The sequence below is a fragment of the Aythya ferina genome, assembly GCF_964211825.1.
Source record: "Aythya ferina genome assembly, chromosome: 10".
Lineage (NCBI taxonomy): Eukaryota > Metazoa > Chordata > Aves > Anseriformes > Anatidae > Aythya > Aythya ferina.
Window position 1 is genome coordinate 1,472,506 of NC_140306.1, and position 18,641 is coordinate 1,491,146.

At 39.4% G+C, this 18,641-nt stretch overlaps 2 long non-coding RNA genes across 2 annotated transcripts in view; both read right to left on the reverse strand.

Annotated features, from left to right (window-relative positions):
* LOC311441948 overlaps window positions 1-5,851 on the reverse strand; it is a 44,942-nt gene extending 39,091 nt beyond the window's left edge. Inside the window, exon 1 of the long non-coding RNA XR_014696343.1 lies at window positions 5,060-5,851. This is a non-coding gene — a long non-coding RNA (uncharacterized lncRNA). The remainder of the gene's footprint in view (window positions 1-5,059) is intronic.
* On the reverse strand, window positions 3,240-4,748 carry LOC311441949. Its single transcript, XR_014696344.1, has 2 exons — window positions 4,409-4,748; window positions 3,240-3,832 (listed from the first exon to the last, which is right to left on the reverse strand). It is a non-coding gene; the product is annotated as an uncharacterized lncRNA (long non-coding RNA).
* Window positions 5,852-18,641: the final 12,790 nt, after the last annotated feature.

The window sequence follows — 18,641 nt, forward strand, 5'->3', positions numbered from 1 at the left end:
CGGCTGCGTGGTGTTTAGCTGCCGGTCGGGTTAAACCACGACAGATGCATACATGTAGCCAAGCAAAGTTGTGAGGCAAAAGAGCCACTTTCCTTGGAGCAGGAAGTTGCCCTTTTAAAATTACAAGTTTCTCAGAGGAAAAGGCATCATGTTGCATACCTGATCAAGTAAAACACCAAATATTTCCTTGGAAAAAAAAAAAATATATATATATATAATTTAAAATGAATGCTGTCATATAATCAGGGCTTATAACTAACGCATTTCTGTCCCGTGCTGCATTCCAACTCGAAGACTTTTCCAGGCTCATTCTAACATGGGCCCAAAGAACACGATGCAAAATGAAGCAAAGAAGGCAGGAAGAAAAATTTTAGAAGTGTAAATTTCTCCACCAAAGGGTTGTTAATTCATATGCTGAGCAATGACAATTTACAAACTATTATTACTGTGGCCTTATCATTAACAAGCTTGTAAATATGTGCAATTTCTTATGAGCAAGCTCACAGCGTGTGTTGCATCTGGATCCTCTCCCCTCCCCAAACCACAGTGGGATTAAGTCTCCACAAACCTCGCAAAGCCCTGAAGGGGCTGGGGGGGAGGAACAAGCAGGGACCTGAATTACGTCCAACCACATCCCTGTGGTCTCCTGCAGACAGCGTCTTGCTCTGGCAGCCTGGGCCGGGGCTGGCTCACGCTCACTGCCCTGCCACAACCCGATTCTCATGGGCAGGAGATCTTCCGTACACGGTTTGACTCAGAAAAATCAGCTAATGAGCCAGGCAAATCTCTGGAAACACTGGCTGACCTGCCCGCAAGATACTCAGGAATAGGATAAGCTTCTGGCTTCCAAACAAATTCAAGTCACAAAAGCATATTGCACAGATCTGTATCTCCATACAGCATGGATGTACGTACACCTCCTACTGCACCGCTTCCTCTGTGCAGGCAGCAACGTGAACTTCTTCTTCACGGTTATTTCTTTGCAATGAAATTACAGTTAATAGCAATAAATAAATAAACAAACAAGTTATAAGCATAGAAATGTCTCTCTTCCTTTGGCCATGGGCTATACTTTATAAAAACAGTACATCTTCTTCCTTTTCCTTCAGCATTTTCTGCAAGAGCATTAACCGTTATGAGCACTCATGGATGATAAGGATGGAAATTTCTTGCAAATCTGTGTTCAGGAATGCTCAGACTTTCCCGTATGCATTATATCTTTTGCTGCCTCCATCAGACCATAACAACTACACTTGGTCTTTTTTCTTTTTTCTTTCTTTTTTTTTTTTTTTGTGCATAACATAGGATCTGCTTTGCAACACTGGGCTTCAGCAGAACCTTTCAGGAAATCACTTGAAGGATATGCTTAATTTTGGCACCTAAGTGAATGGTTTAACCTAAGCGTAGGTTTAATATTCCCTACTTGAGATCTCAAATAATGAGATCTCTGACAGTCTGAGAGAATTACAAGAACCAATTATCTGGCAGTGTCCTGAGAAGCAATGTGACTGGGAACAGCACAAAAATGGCAGACACTTCATGTCTTTAATGGGAATACTTAAGAGATAAAGACCACTCACATCAGGGCTCTACAGATCTGGCTGGTTATTATTTTCACTGACACTGATTGTTACTAAAACCCCAGAGTTTCAGATGATAGCTTTCCCCAGCCTCAGGCTGGCTCAGGGTGCAGGACACCTCCTCCCACCAGCACCAGCCTCCACCACACCAGTGCCTTTGAGAGCATCCCATCTGCACTGTATTAAGTCTGTGCCACTTCTAGACAGAAAACTCCATTTGATCCTAAACAGTATTTCCATACAAAGGCCAAACCTCCTAACAGTGAGAAATCAAAGTAGGCACACAGTCAACCCGTGATGAGCATCATGTCATGAGAGGCCAGGCGCTCTGCTTTCATGCCATCATTTCCAGTGATGCCTTGCATTTGATCCTTTATAATTACCCTGTGCTTTTCCCCAGCTGGAGCTAAGCAACTTTCCCATTTAGTACGCCTCCACATAGATATATGGGTTGCTCACCCCCTCGCAGGACCCAGCAAGACTACCACCACCTGGTAGGACCTCCACACCACCAGCAGCACTGTCAGAAAGAAGTGATGATGACTGCTTTTACTGTAGGAGGCTAATAGCCACCTCCTGCAAGAGGCTGAAATGAGAGATCTATGAGAGCACTTGGCCCATCCTTCTGCCACACTGTCCCCTTAGCCCTGCCTTCCAAGGCACAAGGACATGATTTAGCTCTTCTGCCTCTAGTGCTGTGTTCAGTCAAGAGAGAGAAGCACAACGGGAGAGACTCGCTGCTTTCCTAATAGCCCTCACAGTGAGAGCAGTCTGAAGTCGATTTGCTCTTCCTTTCCATTACTTCTAATTATACCCTCTGCACTTGCATATTGCACATTTAACATTGCCCCGAACAAATACTGGAAGGAACAAAAACTTCCCTTCAGTGGAAAAAAAATAATAAAGCAAGAAAGAAAAGGAAAACAAATCAAGCATGAATACATATATGAGAACAGTTTTGTTTTTTTTTAACAACTTGAAATTTTAGACTTTGCCAAGGTCACAGGCAGAAGGTAGTATTGGATTTATGACACCCATAAACACCTTTTCTAACTATAGGTCTCACATGATACCATTTAGATTTGCATACCTAAGTGCTATATTGCTTTTGTCTCCATTTTCTTTTTTCCTTTGCCCTTTTGGACACAAGAAATACTTTTCAAATTGTGTGTAATAAATTCATCTAGAGGTTTACCACATCCCTAAAGGGAGAAACCTTACATATCCCTACAGCAGATGGAAGAAATACCTTCCTTCACAATTTAATTTATTCAATCTGAAATTTAAATCATAAAAATAATAAGTGTGAATGGCATTAAAACCTGTATCGCTTTCTCCACAAAATCCTTATTTCCTATGTGCCCACCTACTGTTTTACATTTTCCCCACACAGAAATGACTAAAAGACATGCTACAAGGAATTTTGGTTTCTCAGCAGCACAAATGCAGAGAGAAGAGCTATTCAAAGAATTGTGTCCCTGAGACTAGTGCAATCCCTGAAGCACACCAGCTTTAAGTTGCACCTCACATCGCCTGCCCCTGTTTAAATGAGACATCTACCTTTGTCCTCCCAGAAATGTGGGATGCAAATTGTCCCCAGGCAGACAGTGTTCATATGGTATAATACCAGCTTTTAGCATGACAAATCTGAGAGACAAATGGCCAAGAGATTAATAGCTCCCTTTTATTAAAATGCATTTTTAAATCCTCATGAAATGGCTTCCAGAGAGTAAAGGTTAACCTGGGTCTACAGCCATCACAGTCAGGAGAGTTCTGATCTATTATCTTCACATGATGAGATGAGATACGAGGAACATCAGAAAGAAAAACACAAAGGAATTATTTTACAACTTTTCAAAGCCAATCTGAGACGAGATTAATGACCATCCAGAACAGTATGCATGTGGGCACTAGCAACATGTCTGCGATGTCCACTTCACAGTCCTTGGGTGCATCAGTAAACGCAGAGCAATTTATTTTCAGCATTTTGCTTTTGCAGCGTTCTGCATTCCTCTATGTGATTTGAGAGCCATATAAAAGACGAGCTGCCTGACATTAATAGCTTTATGATGCAGCTTTTTGGTGGGGCAAGCATTTGAAGTCAACAAGCATAAATCACAGAAAGCAGAAATCCAAATTATCCCAGCACAAACTGCGGCTACGTCCTTTGCATACCTCAAGTCTCCAAAGGAACATGTGTGTAAAGGCTCTTTGTAAGCAGTAGGCATTGCCGACATGTAAAAAAAAAATACCTGAAGAAAAAAAAAAAAAGAAAGAAAAAACATGAGGATCCTCCACAGCCATTATAATTTTGGTAATGAATGTCAATTATCACAAGAGAAGTGATGAAACCAGACATCAGGAACTGTAGTCCTCTGCTGATTATGGTATTTATTGACTACAATGCATATGATTGCTAGCAAACAAAACAAGAATTTGGTCTGTAAAGGAAGGGGAATTGTATTTTTAACGTAAGTTTCTCATTTCACACACACTCCTTTCTCTTTTACAGAAGTATTCCCAAAAATATGTGCCACTTCTCAAAGCAGAAATGTCAGTGTAGAAGTGAATTAATTTTGAATATGGATGAAATCAGAGACTCTGCACTGCAGATTTCAGAACAAAACTCAATTCTGAGGTGTATAATAACCTTAACAGCACTACTATAATAGATAAAACACTTGCTGCAGATGAATTGTAGGTCATTAAAATATCCCACTTTACAAGCTACAGTTGCACCTGTACTCCCTCAGCTCAACCCTAGCACCCTTCCATTTTGCTGCTGTTGCAGTGAAGTACTTGATTTATTTTAAATATGCTTATCCTACCTTGCTGCAGGTCAATGCTCTTCAGGATTTCCTTTGTCCTTGTGGTTCAATGACTAGATTTCAGAAAGGATAATCTCAAAATTCTCATCCTCTGGATGATGTCTGGTGGCTCAGGAAAGCCCTGCTGCGCTAGTCCTCGCGTGCCAGCAACCCCATCACAGCACGTTTTGCCAGCCCCTTTCATTGCTTGCAGCTGTTTTTATCAGCACTTACCAGTGATGAGAACCTGGACAAATACTTGAGGAACATCTTACACTAACCAGTGAACTGCAGTTTGCAAATTGCCCACAGAGGTGGCTAACGGAGCTGGCAAACCACAGCTTATAAGGCGGCAAAGTCTTTCCAGCTTGCAGCGCTCAGCATTACAAAGAATGAAAAGGACAAATTGTGTGCCAAATCATAGTTCCTTTAATCATCCAAAAGAAAGTTGGTCAAGGAGTTGGACTTGATGTTCCTTTTGGTCTCTTCCAACTCAGGATGTTCTGTGATTCTACGATTTACTCTCTGATAGATCCTTTGACTGCTTTGAGAAAAATACAGCTCACCTTGCTCAGAATGTTTTCTCCATTATGATTTTCTCCATAATCCCAAATCAGAATAAATATACATATATACATATATATATAACTAGTAGAAAGTCACCTCCCTTACCTCATATGAAGCTGTGCTTCTCCTTCTCTGGCACTTCTCCTTTGCTTTTCCTAAGCTGAGTTGGTTCATCTGTTAAATCAACTCCTCTCACTCTAGCCACCGTAGTTAATATTTCCAGAGAGATTCAGCAGCCTGAAGAAGGGTCTGCCTGCCTCCATACAACTCAGCTCTCCTGGACTTCCAGCAATATGGCACCTTCACGGCTATCACAGGACTGAAGAGCACTGAACCCTCAGTGACTTTAGAGAGCTCACGTATGCTAAATTAGGCATACATTTCTGTACATTGCTGTACAATAATTTTCATCCTACAACAGATCACGAGCTAGACAGTGCAGACCTCAGATGAAAACACAGCAATAAACACCATTAGGGGAAGCACACAATGAAATGGCTGCCGTGTGGGTTAGCACCACCTGTGGCTAGCCTGATGATCAAACTCAGACTGCATTTCACCAAATAGCATCTTCTCCCACATGAAAAGCATGAAGGTCTAATAACTGTAGGAGGCACACCACCTTTGGTGCTCTGTTCTAGCTTCAGATACTTCTATTCCTCTAAATGTTGTGCATCTACTTCAGATGAAACTTTCTGTCCTCAAAATTTTCCTCTGTGTGCTGTTTCACTGGGCTGTGTCAAAGAGTCATAGAGCCATTGTACAGCTCTGAAACACTCATCTCTTTGCTTTAGTCACACAGAACATTTTTTAATCTAAATAATTTAGCAGTTAAAGCATCAGATATTGTTTTCCAGGACAAAAGAGGAAGAGAAAAATGGAAGGGGAGAATTCCTAGTCTTGGTTGTTGCATGCCAAATTTCTACTTGGAATAAATTTTCACAATGGATCATGCTGCAAATGCTGACAGACTCTTAATTGGTGTTCTGCAGAGCCCCATACACAGCCACACCGCAATAATTTGGAAATGTCTTGTTTAAAATACATTTAGGCTATTCAACACAGATATTGATATTCACTTGTAGCATGAGTGCGCCAACGACGCCTTGAAGGCATCTCTCAGCCACAGAATCTTTTTCAGCAGCAGGTGGGATGAAATGGTGACAAATGGAATGGAAGGCAGCACATATGAATAAACTATATAATATCCTATTTGTTTCCTCAACTTGGCTGCTTGCTTTGTTATTTTTCATAAGCTGGCAGTATGAAAGCAGCCAAAGTACAAACCCATTCCCACGCCTCGGTCCTACAGAAGATTGGAAGCAATTTCTGCTCAATATTCTATCCCCAGGAAAGCACTACGTGTCTGTGGGGAGACCATAAGAAGGCAGCACTGCCTTAAGCAGTAAGCACTGATGAATGAAATTCTAGCTTTATTTCAGCCTAGATTTGCAAGGAGGGTTTATTAATGGTAATACAATTGCTGTTTTGGAGAGAAAAAGCCCGCAAGCTGAGGGCTCCCTCAAAGCAATCTCATGGCTTCTCCCCAGCGGGTGCGGTGTGTCTGTTTGCACAGCAAATACAAACAGCTTCCTGCTGTACCCAGACCTGCGCCTCTCTTACAGGGATCAGAATGACTCTGGTAAGGATTTCTTCAAACCATATCATGTGCAAACTTTATCACACTTAGTGAAGGTCCAAGAACTTTCTGAAGCACAAAGTAGTAGCAAAGTTAAAAAACCTGCAATTTACCAAAATAACAGTTACTTTGTTACACAAATCTTGTTTGTGACATATGCAAAAAGGACTTAAAACATCAGACAATATATAATGAGGAGAGTAAGACCTGATCCTGAACTTCTCAGCCTCAGCGGGAGCTGTGCCATTTCTGTGCTTGGCCTCACTCTTGGCCAGGCACCACAGCGGTTCTTGTTCATCATTTATCATTACGCTGTCTTATCTCATGTTGCCTTAACTCTGAAACGAGACAATAAATATTTACCTCCCTCCTACAGAAGAGGGAAGGTTTAATTAGTTAATGCCTGCTCGTTACCGCTGGGACTGCTAAGCACCGTCAGTGCCCAGGACTGCAGAAGCAACACGGCTCTAAAAGCAGAGCCGGGCAGTCAGCTCGGTTCAGCTGCTGCCTGTCTGAGCCCTACCTATTGTTCACGTGAAAGGGTCAGTATTGAACCACTCTTGGAGAAAACAAGTTTCCAGGTGGGCCTATGCCCAGCCCCACAGCCAGTTCCCTCTCGAACCTTTAGGCAGAAATGCTGCTCTCTGCTGGGGCAGTTCGGGGGCACAGCGACTCTTGCATCCAAAGCAGAGTGAGATCTGGACTTTGCTGGTCCTACTGGGATTTGCAGCACTTCTGGACACCCTCCTGCAGCCAGGGTTCCCATGGGGCTGTTGGTTATCCCCTCGACTCTGATGGGATGCGCATGCCTTGGCTCAGCTACCACAGATGCTGCTTGTTGGCATGTGCTGTTCGCACCAGGCTGCAGAAAGGACCAGGCTGCTGTCCTGCTCCTCACTCAGGGACTCCTGAAGCGCCCATAAGAGAAATCAACATTTGAAGCATAATTCACAAATAAGGACGTAATTGGACTGTTTTCTTGATTACAGCTTCTGGAGGAGAAAGGAAAAAAAAAAAAAAAAAAGAAAAAAAAAAAAAGGAGAAAAAGAAAAAAGACTCATACCTGGAGATTAGCCATAGGCAAAAAGCTTCCTTGAGGCTTATTTAATGACAGCGGGAATTCTTCAGTGATGTTTATATTACAATTGAGGTTTGTATCTTATGCAAGCAAACAACGACAAAGGGGCTGGAGCTGAGGTGCTATGGCAGTCTCTGCAGACATACTTAGGCCAGAATTTGTCTAAATTCTACATTTTAGCTAATTTTTTCTTTCCCATGTTTTCTCAATCAGTATTGGAGAAAAATTGGTACATCTTGGTACTCCATATCACTGCCATCCAAACACAGAGAGCGATTTCTCATAAAGGCTATCAATGAAGGGAAGCCCTGTGGATTTGTTCGGTATGAGTTAATGAACAGCATTTGTTTCAGCTCCTGGAGGAAATGTTTCTATGCTCAAGTATTTTGGGGAGTTGGCAGTGTTGGGGATCACAATGAGCATCCTGACCATTCCTATAGGTGTACTGAGTAAGATTAAACTGAAAAGAAAATTAAGCATTTTTACAAATTTCCAAATAGGAGATTATAAATAATGCTCTTTGAATTCCAGGATGAAAAGTGACTGAACACAAGCAGCAGCATTCTCCTGTCAAGCTGATCCTTTCATGAAGACGAAGGGCATTCATCCTCTCTGCAAATTTAACACCTCATCTTTTAGGAAAACATGGATATATTTTCATCCTGGAGAAAAGTATTAAAGTGAAAATAACCTTGATTCCCTCAACAGTCCTCATCAAAAAAGCATGCAGCTGACACAAGAAATTCTCACAGGTGCTGCACTCCGCTGGGTATCCGCAGCTCCAGCCCTCCCGTAACCATTTAGTGTTGAAGTACATTGCTATCACTTTCACTTCCAGAATAATTAAGTTAGAATTTATGATTCAAATACCTAAAAAAGCTATTTCACAGATGGTTTGTAACCATGTTTTAGCATAAACATTCATAGCATTCACAGATCCTTTGTATTTAGCATACCACAGTATAACAGACAAAATCTAGATTAATGCACTGATGTACATTTAATTTACCCATTACTGAGGCACTCACTTTCTAGATTTAAGGGTTAAAATACCCACAACCACTACATATGCTAAAAAAAAAAAAAAAAAAAAAAATACTTGCAGGCAGAATATTAATTCTGCCAAAGAGCTGACATCACTTATATTGTCTTTTCCCATTATAGCTTTTAAGTATCGCTATAAGCATTTTATTACACTACTATATGTATACATTAAGTTCAATATAACCTATGCTTTTTGGAAGTAAAATTATATTTCAGTTTAGTTGCTACATATAGTGTTCTTTCTTGCTGCTGTGATAGAACTACTACTTACTCAAAGGAAATTTGCCTATGATGCAAGAAAGGACAGATTACTCCTGAAAGATAGCATGCTTTTATGAAGAATTCAGCTAACATGTTGCCAATATATTTATGGTCAACTTCAGAGAAACATTTTTATGTTGCAGAATAACGCAATTCTTTGCAGTAACAGCCGTGGATCTAAGTGACAAATAAAACTTAGACCTATTGTGAATAGAAGTGAAAATCTATTTCAAAAAGAAGATAAATTGCCTCAAACCTTGGTAATTATCTCTATGGGATTAATAATCAACTGTAATTTAATAATTGGCTAAATATTTCCTCTTTGAAATTTTCAATAATTAAACTAGAGTCTCTTAAAAACATTATTCCCAAGCACTTTACAGAATCATATTTTTTAATGAAAGCAAAGTTAGGTAAGCTGTCACTGGAAAAATAACAAAGCACACATAATCCTTAGAAGGATTTTACAACACAAGATAATCTTTGACAAGAGTGGTATCTTGAGTGGTGTCACAAATAGGCTTTTAATGCACACGATCCATCATGAGGGTAAGAGATCGGAGGAGCCCAAAGCATCAGTCAGCTGAGTACCAGCTACACCATGCTCAGCCTTATCAACCTGCCCTGTGTCACAGAAGAGAGCTTCAGACATACACATCCAATAATAACAGATGTGGCTAATGTTAAGGATTAGATTTGAGAATCACAGGAACAACATTTGAAAAGGAAAAAATGAAATCTTGCTACAATTCACACTCTCATTGCCAAGCCTACAATTTTTGAGGCAAGTCCAGAAGACTTTGCCCTTGACACAGACTTAAAATATTGGATTTGGGCATGAAAGAAAAAAATGGAGTGCCTGAAGTCAGGCTTCAAATGTTAAGACAGATTAACTTCTAGAAACACAGAGTTAGCAAGAAAAGTGCAGCTCCTCACCCCCAGGAACCAGAGGGCTTTTGTTGTAGGTGCCTATGAGGGAACAGCTTGGTACCTAACTTGCATGAATTTAAACCACAGACCCCAAGCTCACACCATATCACGATCTCTCTCTTCTACAGCTCCCCAAACCACACTCCCACTGATGCAATTACACAGTTGGTATTCCACGAGATCTCACCCAATATTTCCTCTTGGTGAATATTATGAAAAAACTTTTGTTATTCATATGTAAGTATGTTCATAAACCACAGGGCTGCAGGCTACACAAAAGGATAAAAAATAATCAGGTATTCATGTCAGGACAATGATGAAGCTTGTGCATTGATGCCTGGATGTTTTAAATAAAATTGTGGCTGAATTACTTAAGGCCATTAATATACACTTCAGCCTTTTTACTGTCTTATAAACAGACTAAAAGATGCACAACATCTTATACGTAGACCGAAATCTAATAAAACATTTCAAGATCCTCAGTTGAAGGCAAGACTTGAAAAGAAACAGTGCAGAAAAAGAAAAACTGCAGCACTTACAGGCTGACCTATGGCAGAGAGTGGAGTTTTCCCAGATTTTCTAAATCTGCTTGAAATTTTTGATTCTTCTGACATCTGTGGAGACTGCCATCTAAAGGACTTCAGGCCTATAGCTTTTTCATCCACAAATTTTAACTAGAAAATCAGTTTACAATGGAGAACTTCAGTGTCTTTTCTACTGGCACAGATTATTTTTAGTTGTGCTGAGAAATGGGTTTTTCTCTTCATAAAGTAACATTCCTCTCAATCACCATTGTGGCAACTATTTAGACTCCACATAGCCCTGAAAATGTTTTTCATTCCTCTTGCATGGAAAGCTTCCATGCTATTCTAAGGAGATTGCAAGTTCAAGTTTAGCATTTCTCCTTGTGAAAAGGCGATATAAAGGGTTCATAGGGGGCACAGGGGGGTGTTAAGTTGAAATAAATGTCTCTCATACTAGAAAAATGTAATTGAAAATCTCAAAACCTGAGGTGAAAATACATGCTGAAACATCACATGGAGGACTGAATTATTCCCTTCTTCTGCTTTGCAAAATCAGACCAAAAAAAATGTATCACATATGAGATTGGCTGTATGATGTTAATTTTTTCTGTTATCAAAACTGAAGACAAATATCAGGAGTTTTATAAATAATAATAATATTTCAGTCCCCTTTCCTTCTAAGGTTTAATGCTATCTATAAATCCATCTTCTTCTCCATATTCTTCATTCAATAAAACCCAACTTTTCTTTGAGGGAAGCAGAGGAAAGAGAGCTGTTGCACTGCGCCACACCTCTACAACACTTGGATCCCTGCTCTCTCCTTGCTTAAAGTTTAATATTTTATTTAAAGAAGAACTAACCCAAAGATGGTCTAGGAGCAGGCGCACCAGCTCTGAATATCAGACACACAATGCTCAACACATTACCCAGCCATTTTCCAGCTTCCAGCACCAGCTCACCACCTGCTGCAGTGAGCACCAAAGGTGTTACTTGTAGTAATATTACCTAGCACCATTTTATTCCCTTTTTCAGTAGATTCACTTTCCTTCAGTATTGAAGTTCCCTTTCTTTTATATTGAAGGCCAGTCTCACAGGACTGAGAGCATGGCTTATCGCCTCTCACCAGCTGCTCCTTTTAACCTTCCAGCCTGGCGCTAATTCTGGTGTCACTTTCCTTGCTGTGACTCACCGGCACCTCCATCGGTTTCACAGGTCATCTCCTGCTCTCATATACAACAGTAAAGACCATGGAGCAAATCTAATACCAGAGTTAACAGAAGAAGCCTTCAGCACCGAATGCCTTCGGGATTCCTGGGGAAAGGCGACCAGGAGAGGAGCCCAACCACAGAACCCACAGGCAGGGCAGTGGGGCAGCGCTCCTCCAGTACCACCTAACCCCATCCCTGCTGGGGCACCACAAGCAAAGATCTTGCTTTGATCCACATGTTCACTGCAGCTGTAGGGCCAAATTCTGTTTTTTGGCCATCTGCTGTCTTTCCACACAAACGAGTTCAGTTTTTCACAGCACACATATGCAACCCACAACAAATGCAAACCACTCCTGTGTAAGCGTTCATCCATTTTATTACTGTCCCTAAGTCTGCTTTAAGCTCTACTTTCCTGTTGATGTCTTTATATTTTATAGTACTCACTTTGCCCAAATATGTACATTTATATATAATTTCAGGATTATTCATGGCGCTACAGTTGCTTTTTCATATTTTTTCCTCATTATGTTAATTTTCTTCTTAGCAGTCTCTGAATGAAAAAGTAGAGAAGAACAGTGAAAACATTTTTTTATACCTATAACAATCAATAAAAGCAATGTTACCGAAATCACAGTGTTCCCTACTGCATTGCCTCCCCTTGAAATATTGATACTGTTGTAGTAGATTTTTTTTTTCCTCCTGCTTTTTGCAAATACAGATAATATAAATGTTCCCATTAGTAAGAAATATGTCACATCAAAATTAATGATATTCAGCCAATAACAATGCTACTCTCTGGCTGTCAAGTTAACTCAATTTCAGGTTAGCACAGCAATTCTGCCATCCAAACCCTATTCAGAGACAGAGATAAATTAAGGCAATTCTCACAGGCTATGCACCCATGAAAAGTGTGCCCTAGATCTGAGCAATTACCTGTGAGCCTTTCACTTGCACATTGCCTTCTTACTCTAGTGCTAAGCAAGATTCTGATCCCAATAAGAGACCTGCAAGCCTACAGTAGCTTACTTCTCCAGGGTAAGCCTGGAAAAAGTGGAATGAAGCAACTTCCCCCTCTGACTCATCAGAAGGGATCAGAATCTGCTCCATAAATGCTTGGATCATGAAGTCCTGCTTTAATACATTTTATGTCTTAAAATGAGACCAGTATCTTCAAAATGGTGTTTGATTCCAGTACAAGAAGCTCTTTTTACTGAAATATTCAACAGCAAGTAAAATACTTAAGACAACACAGATAAGAGAATTATTTTTTTTGCTCATCCTCCCTTTTAAAAAAGTACTAGCAACAGATAAAAATGTGTTAGAAGTTTTACTAAACTGAAATAAGGCCAAAATGCAGGTTTCTGTTACAACCTCCAAGAATGACATTAAATATTATTGAAAAGGTTATAGACAGGTCAATGCTTAAGGGTGACAAAGTGACTAAATCAGTTACTATGAGCATCATACGTTTCAGCAACTAGCAGTGGACAAAGGGAATATGAAATAAGGTTGCAAGCTGAAATGCCCATATTGACACTGGCATAAATCTGAAATACTTCACGTGTAACAACAAAAAGATGACTGTATTCATATGTGATTACTGTCAAATTAGTAGTGCCAAAGGCTCCTGTAATACAGAGATCCAACGTTAATGTTCATAAAACACAGTTATCGATGCTCTGATCACTTTAAATGTTTCATAAAGCACCCAGCAGTATTTGCACAAGTGCCTAGGCACTTTCCTCCTCTTCAAATTATTAAACAAATATTTCTGTTAATTGTACTGGGTGCAAACATGCCTTTAAAAATAGGTTTGGTGGACCTGGCTATCACACAGAAGTTGATCAATACAGTAACTTTTAGTTCAATCTAAATCTCCTCCCAGAAGTAGTATCTCCATACCAAGGTTATCCTGCTTTAAATATTACTGTTTAAATTAATTCCAGAGTTTGTACAAGAAAAAAAACTTAACTGCTTAAGAAACAGGTTCTCTCTTCCAGCTTCTACTCCCCTGGCATCCTGCTTTTTGCGGTAAACACTTCTCCAGGTCTCTAGTTGTGCTGGGAATACTCGGTGATTCCTTTTAAATTTCAGTTAACAATTTTATTTATGCATCTTTAAGTACTGTCAAGGAAAAAAGATTTCTCAGCTCATCAACTAATCTCGTTTCTCAGTCAACTCACATTGACTAGTACAGGTTTCCATTATCTTACAAACAGAAGACATAAACTGAGTGTGTCAATTAAAACCTCAGGAAGCAGGCAGACAGGCAGGGAAAATATGTTTAATAATTAGTTATATTTACTTTCTCACAGGTATACTTGACTGAGCGTCATTGGAGTTTTAAAGCAGTATTGATATAAAGAGGTATAAAAATATCTGCTTTTTACCTTGAATCATTTCTGCAACATACTTGGTGATGCAGGTGTTTTTTATTTCCCTCTGTGGGAAAGAAATTAGTTACCTTTTCATGTTCATTGGAACTTCAGAACAATTCCAGTTCTATGTTAAAAAGGTGAATGTCTGCAGTAATTCGCTGAAGATTAGTAGCACAATTCCAGACTTAGATGGTGTAAAGAAAAACAGTAGCTACACACACAGTAATTAGCTCATAGCCACAGCAAAACCTGGAAAGTCAGGCAACTTTCCCACTTGGTTTCCTGTAAACACAGCCTTTACCAATTACAGAGGTTCAGCACTGTAAAAAGAATAAGTTATTCTTGCAAAGTTATTATGAGAAAGTTGAGTGTGATGCCTTCAAAACTGAATAGAAAACACTAAACTAAACAGATAGCAAAGATAATAAAGAAGTCATGATTTATCAATCAGTGAATATGACAGCTTAGTATTACAAAGAATATTACAGCTTAATATTACAAAGAGCACAAAAGTATTATGAAGTGTTGACTCCCAAGACTTTACAGTAAACAGAGCAGGTTACTCAAAGAGCCAATTCTGCAGGAAGACTCTCAATCCACCAACACACAATCAGCATCCTTCCAATGGAAGACCACATTAATAACAATTAATAAAATAAATTAATGAAATGGAATCTGAGATCAATGAGTTCAACGCAATGGCTCAGAGCATTTCTTCTTGATATTCCCTGATTCTGCTCATCTTCAGAAAACTGCCCACCTGAAAGGCTCTCAGGATATATTATGAGCTATGTCTTCTCTACATAAGTAGTACACGCCAGGAGGTAATCCCAGTGAGTGAAGATAGCCCTTGAGATCAAAACTTTCCCTATAGCTTTCATTTTCTTTGACACACACCACATCATAGACAATTCTACTATTATTTAAGAAAAAATTGTTCCACTATGTCTTGCAAGTGAGAGTAAAATACGGGGGAAATAAGCAGTAAATTGTGATGAAGAAGAATCAAAATCAGATGTAGAATATCACTATACTTTTAACAATTTATTTGACAACTGCCACTAGAGAGTGATCTTCTAAGATAATGGAAATATTGGAACATGCAGAGTTTCCTTTTTTGCTGGAGTTCTGCAAAAAGAAAATTACTTCTGATCATACACTCCACAGGAATTATTTCTCCCTTCTCCCCTCTTCAGATGGGAACAGGTCTGAATAATAACACACCAACAGACACACTCCAGTAAAACAATTCCAGAAGCCAATAGACAATGTGAGAGGTATAAATGTAAACCAGATATGAGTTTTACACCTGTACACGTATAGCATAGCACAGAGAAAATCTCAAGGAAATTGAATTGTAATTTCATTCTTATCAAGCCAGTAAAGAACTACATTTATTTTTATACAAAGTGGAAAAACAGAGTGGACATTTCCTTTTATGGGACAGAGAAAAGAAAGAACTGCTTTATACCTTACACCATGATTAAAATGAGTTGTTATACGCAGATCTTTTCTACCATGATGTTATTGAACCATGATTAATTCCTGAGTAATTGTTCACCATTTATGACATATTTGATTGCTTACCTTTGACTCCATGCACTTAATTATAAGCTTAAATTCATACATTGATTCATACATAGTGCACTTGGAACAGAAGTTAAGCAAATAGTTCAATGCTTTGGATAATCAGGGCCCTTTGGTGTCAAAACACTGATAAATATCAAACACCTGAGCCGTGACCCCAGCTGAGCATGGGACAGAAGGAGCCATAGCATACCGTGACAAAAATGCAAAATCTGAAACCTACTCACTGAGCTGAGTCACGGCAGGGGGGTGGAACTAGGTGGTCTTTAAGGTCCCTTCCAAGCCAAGCCTTTCCAGGATTCTGTGATTCTATACGTTACAGCACCAGGAAAAAAAGGTGATGAAATGTAGGGGCACCGTATGGCCAGTATTATGCACAAGATCTGACTATATTATCGCAGCAATTCCTTTTGATTTTAAAAATGTATGAAGTAATGATAAAGTGGTACTTGGAGAAGACATACTGACATTTCAGGAGGGGCCATAAAACTTAATCAATGTTGCAAGATGTCGTATATATCCACTTCCAGATAATACACAGTAGGTATTAAAATTATATCAAATCTGTAACATGTAAGAACCACTTACAGAAGTTGTATCCTTAATCTTTCATATTTAAATTATAATCAGCAAGGTGCAGAGCACCTCTCCCTAGGACCAGCTCTTCCCAGATGCCAGAAAGATCAAAATTGACTGAAAATGCCAAGATATTCAGTAAGAAGCAAATGTCATACCTCTCACAGAGAGCAGAAATTAACCAATGAGTTAATTTCCACCTGAATTATTGCACTGAATTAAAAAAAAAACAAAGGCACTATTCCATATATTGTGTATTGGTCTTTAACACTAGTGAGAGAACTTTCCTGCCATAAATAGGAAATTTTTAAACATTATTAGCAATACATGTAGCCTTAAGACACAAAAAAATATTATCTGTAATTTAAAATATTTTTTCATTGTCATATTAAAACCTTGAATAAACCAGTAAAACAGCTATACTTACTCTTATGCACAGTAGCCAACATCCTCATAATGGTCACCTAGCAGGAACCTCTTCCCAGGCTACCACTTCTAAAAATTAACTCCATGTTTTTTCTTATAAAACATTCACAAACAGAGTGTTAATATCGTTTTGCTTAAAATTGGATGGCCTCATATACGTCCTTTTTATATCCATGGAAAACTTTTACTCAAAAAAAAAAAAAAAAAAAAAAACAAAAACCAACATTATATTAAATACAATTCTTAAAGCTTTTGAAACAGCTTTGGAAGAGAAGCAGAAGGTTGTCAGAGGGATCTGAATTACACACATTTCTGAGCAAATCCATTTCTCTAGTTAAATATTAGTATAAGAGACTGATAAATTTCCCTCAGTTTAATACAAGTTTTATTTCAATTAAAGCCTAAGTACATTCTATTGCTATGGTGACCATTTCTAACCTTTCCCCATTTCCTGCAGTTCTAGGGTTTTATCCTGTAACACTCATTATGTTTGGATACAGCTCCTGGCTGATGGCCAGCTTACTAGGTTCATTTCCAGACCCAGTATGAACGTTAACAACTTACTACTTTCACATGAAGCCAAGCAGCATTAGAAATCTACATTTAATTTTGCCTCAGAAGGAAGCAGCTGATAATGCCAGTCCAGAAAGTCACAAAATGCTTTAAACTTCACTGCACACAAAAATTGAATAATTAGATATTGTATTTCTTTAGCCCTTATTTTACCTATTTACTCTCAAAAAAAAAAAAAAAAAAAATACAATCTCTCCCTGCAACTTTATATCAGCCATAATTGCTTTCTAGCAGACCTAATCAGGGATGCAAAGACAACAGGCAGCTTTTGGTTTGCCTTCCTGAAGAATCACTAGGAAACAGATGGCTTTGGGCTTTTATACAATCAGAAAAGAAAAAAACTGTTACCTGGGCACACCTCTGTATTTTACCCGAGCTGCTACTACATTCAGCATTTTCCATTGTGTGCACTTCATCATATGTTGCATTTTTAAGCTCAGTTTTCATGCAGTCTGGTGGATGCTATAGGAATAATTGTAAACACCCGGTTTGAAATAACAAGGTGGCAGAAAGACAAGCAAGCATGCTTATGGGTGAAAATGTCTTTGTGCATTGTACCACTCCCACTGTCCATCCTGTATTTGCTGTTTAACTGAGTTTCTGCCCAAAGGTGAAGTGGCAACAATCCCACAGCCAGGGAAAATCCTACAGCTTCCTCAGATTTACAACAGGGGAAAGCACAAGCAGCTCCATGGAAGTCAAAGGACTTCCTTTAGTGTAAAGCTGGGCACTCTGAATCAAGCCTGCAATTTTTAAATAGCTTCCCTGGGAATTGTCTCTGTAACAGCAAGTTTATTGTCGCTGCGTTTTACGAAGCAGCCAAACACAAATTGATCCAGCTGACTGGCTCATGAACGCTCCAGCCCATTTGGCAATCTCATTAGGGACAGCGCCGGAATGAACCAGAAGTTTGTCACTTTTTCACTTAGTGAAACACTTTGAATGGGATAAAAGATCCCTTGCCTCTTGCTGAGCTTTGTGAGTTTTAATGCTTTTTATGTACTGCTTCTCTCTGCTTCATCTTAAGCACATCTTTTATCCTGGAGGTATTCAGCAGCAGGCAGGAGAGCTTAAAGAAAAAGACAGAAGGCTAACACTGATTTCATTCCTATCATGAAGGATGCCTTTTTTAAGGGTAAGAAGCTTACGTTGACTTTCCTTCAGTGAATCCTCTCCAGCACAGCTCTCCAAAGAGCATAACAAAGCACAGTGCTTCAGTGGACTCATGCTGCATCCGCACGTGCAACAGCATGTTACATGGGGGCACAGGGAATGAGCCCAGCCCTTAAAGGCCAGGGTAGGCAGCCCTCCTGTCTACAGGCGCTGTGCCAGGGGCTAGTCTTGTTAGAAACAGCTTAATGAACGCAAGAGAAATATGCTTACTGTAATGTTTTTTTGTTGTTTTGTTTTTTGTTGGCATTTTTTTTGAAAACATGCTACAGTTCTACCCGTTTCCATTGGGA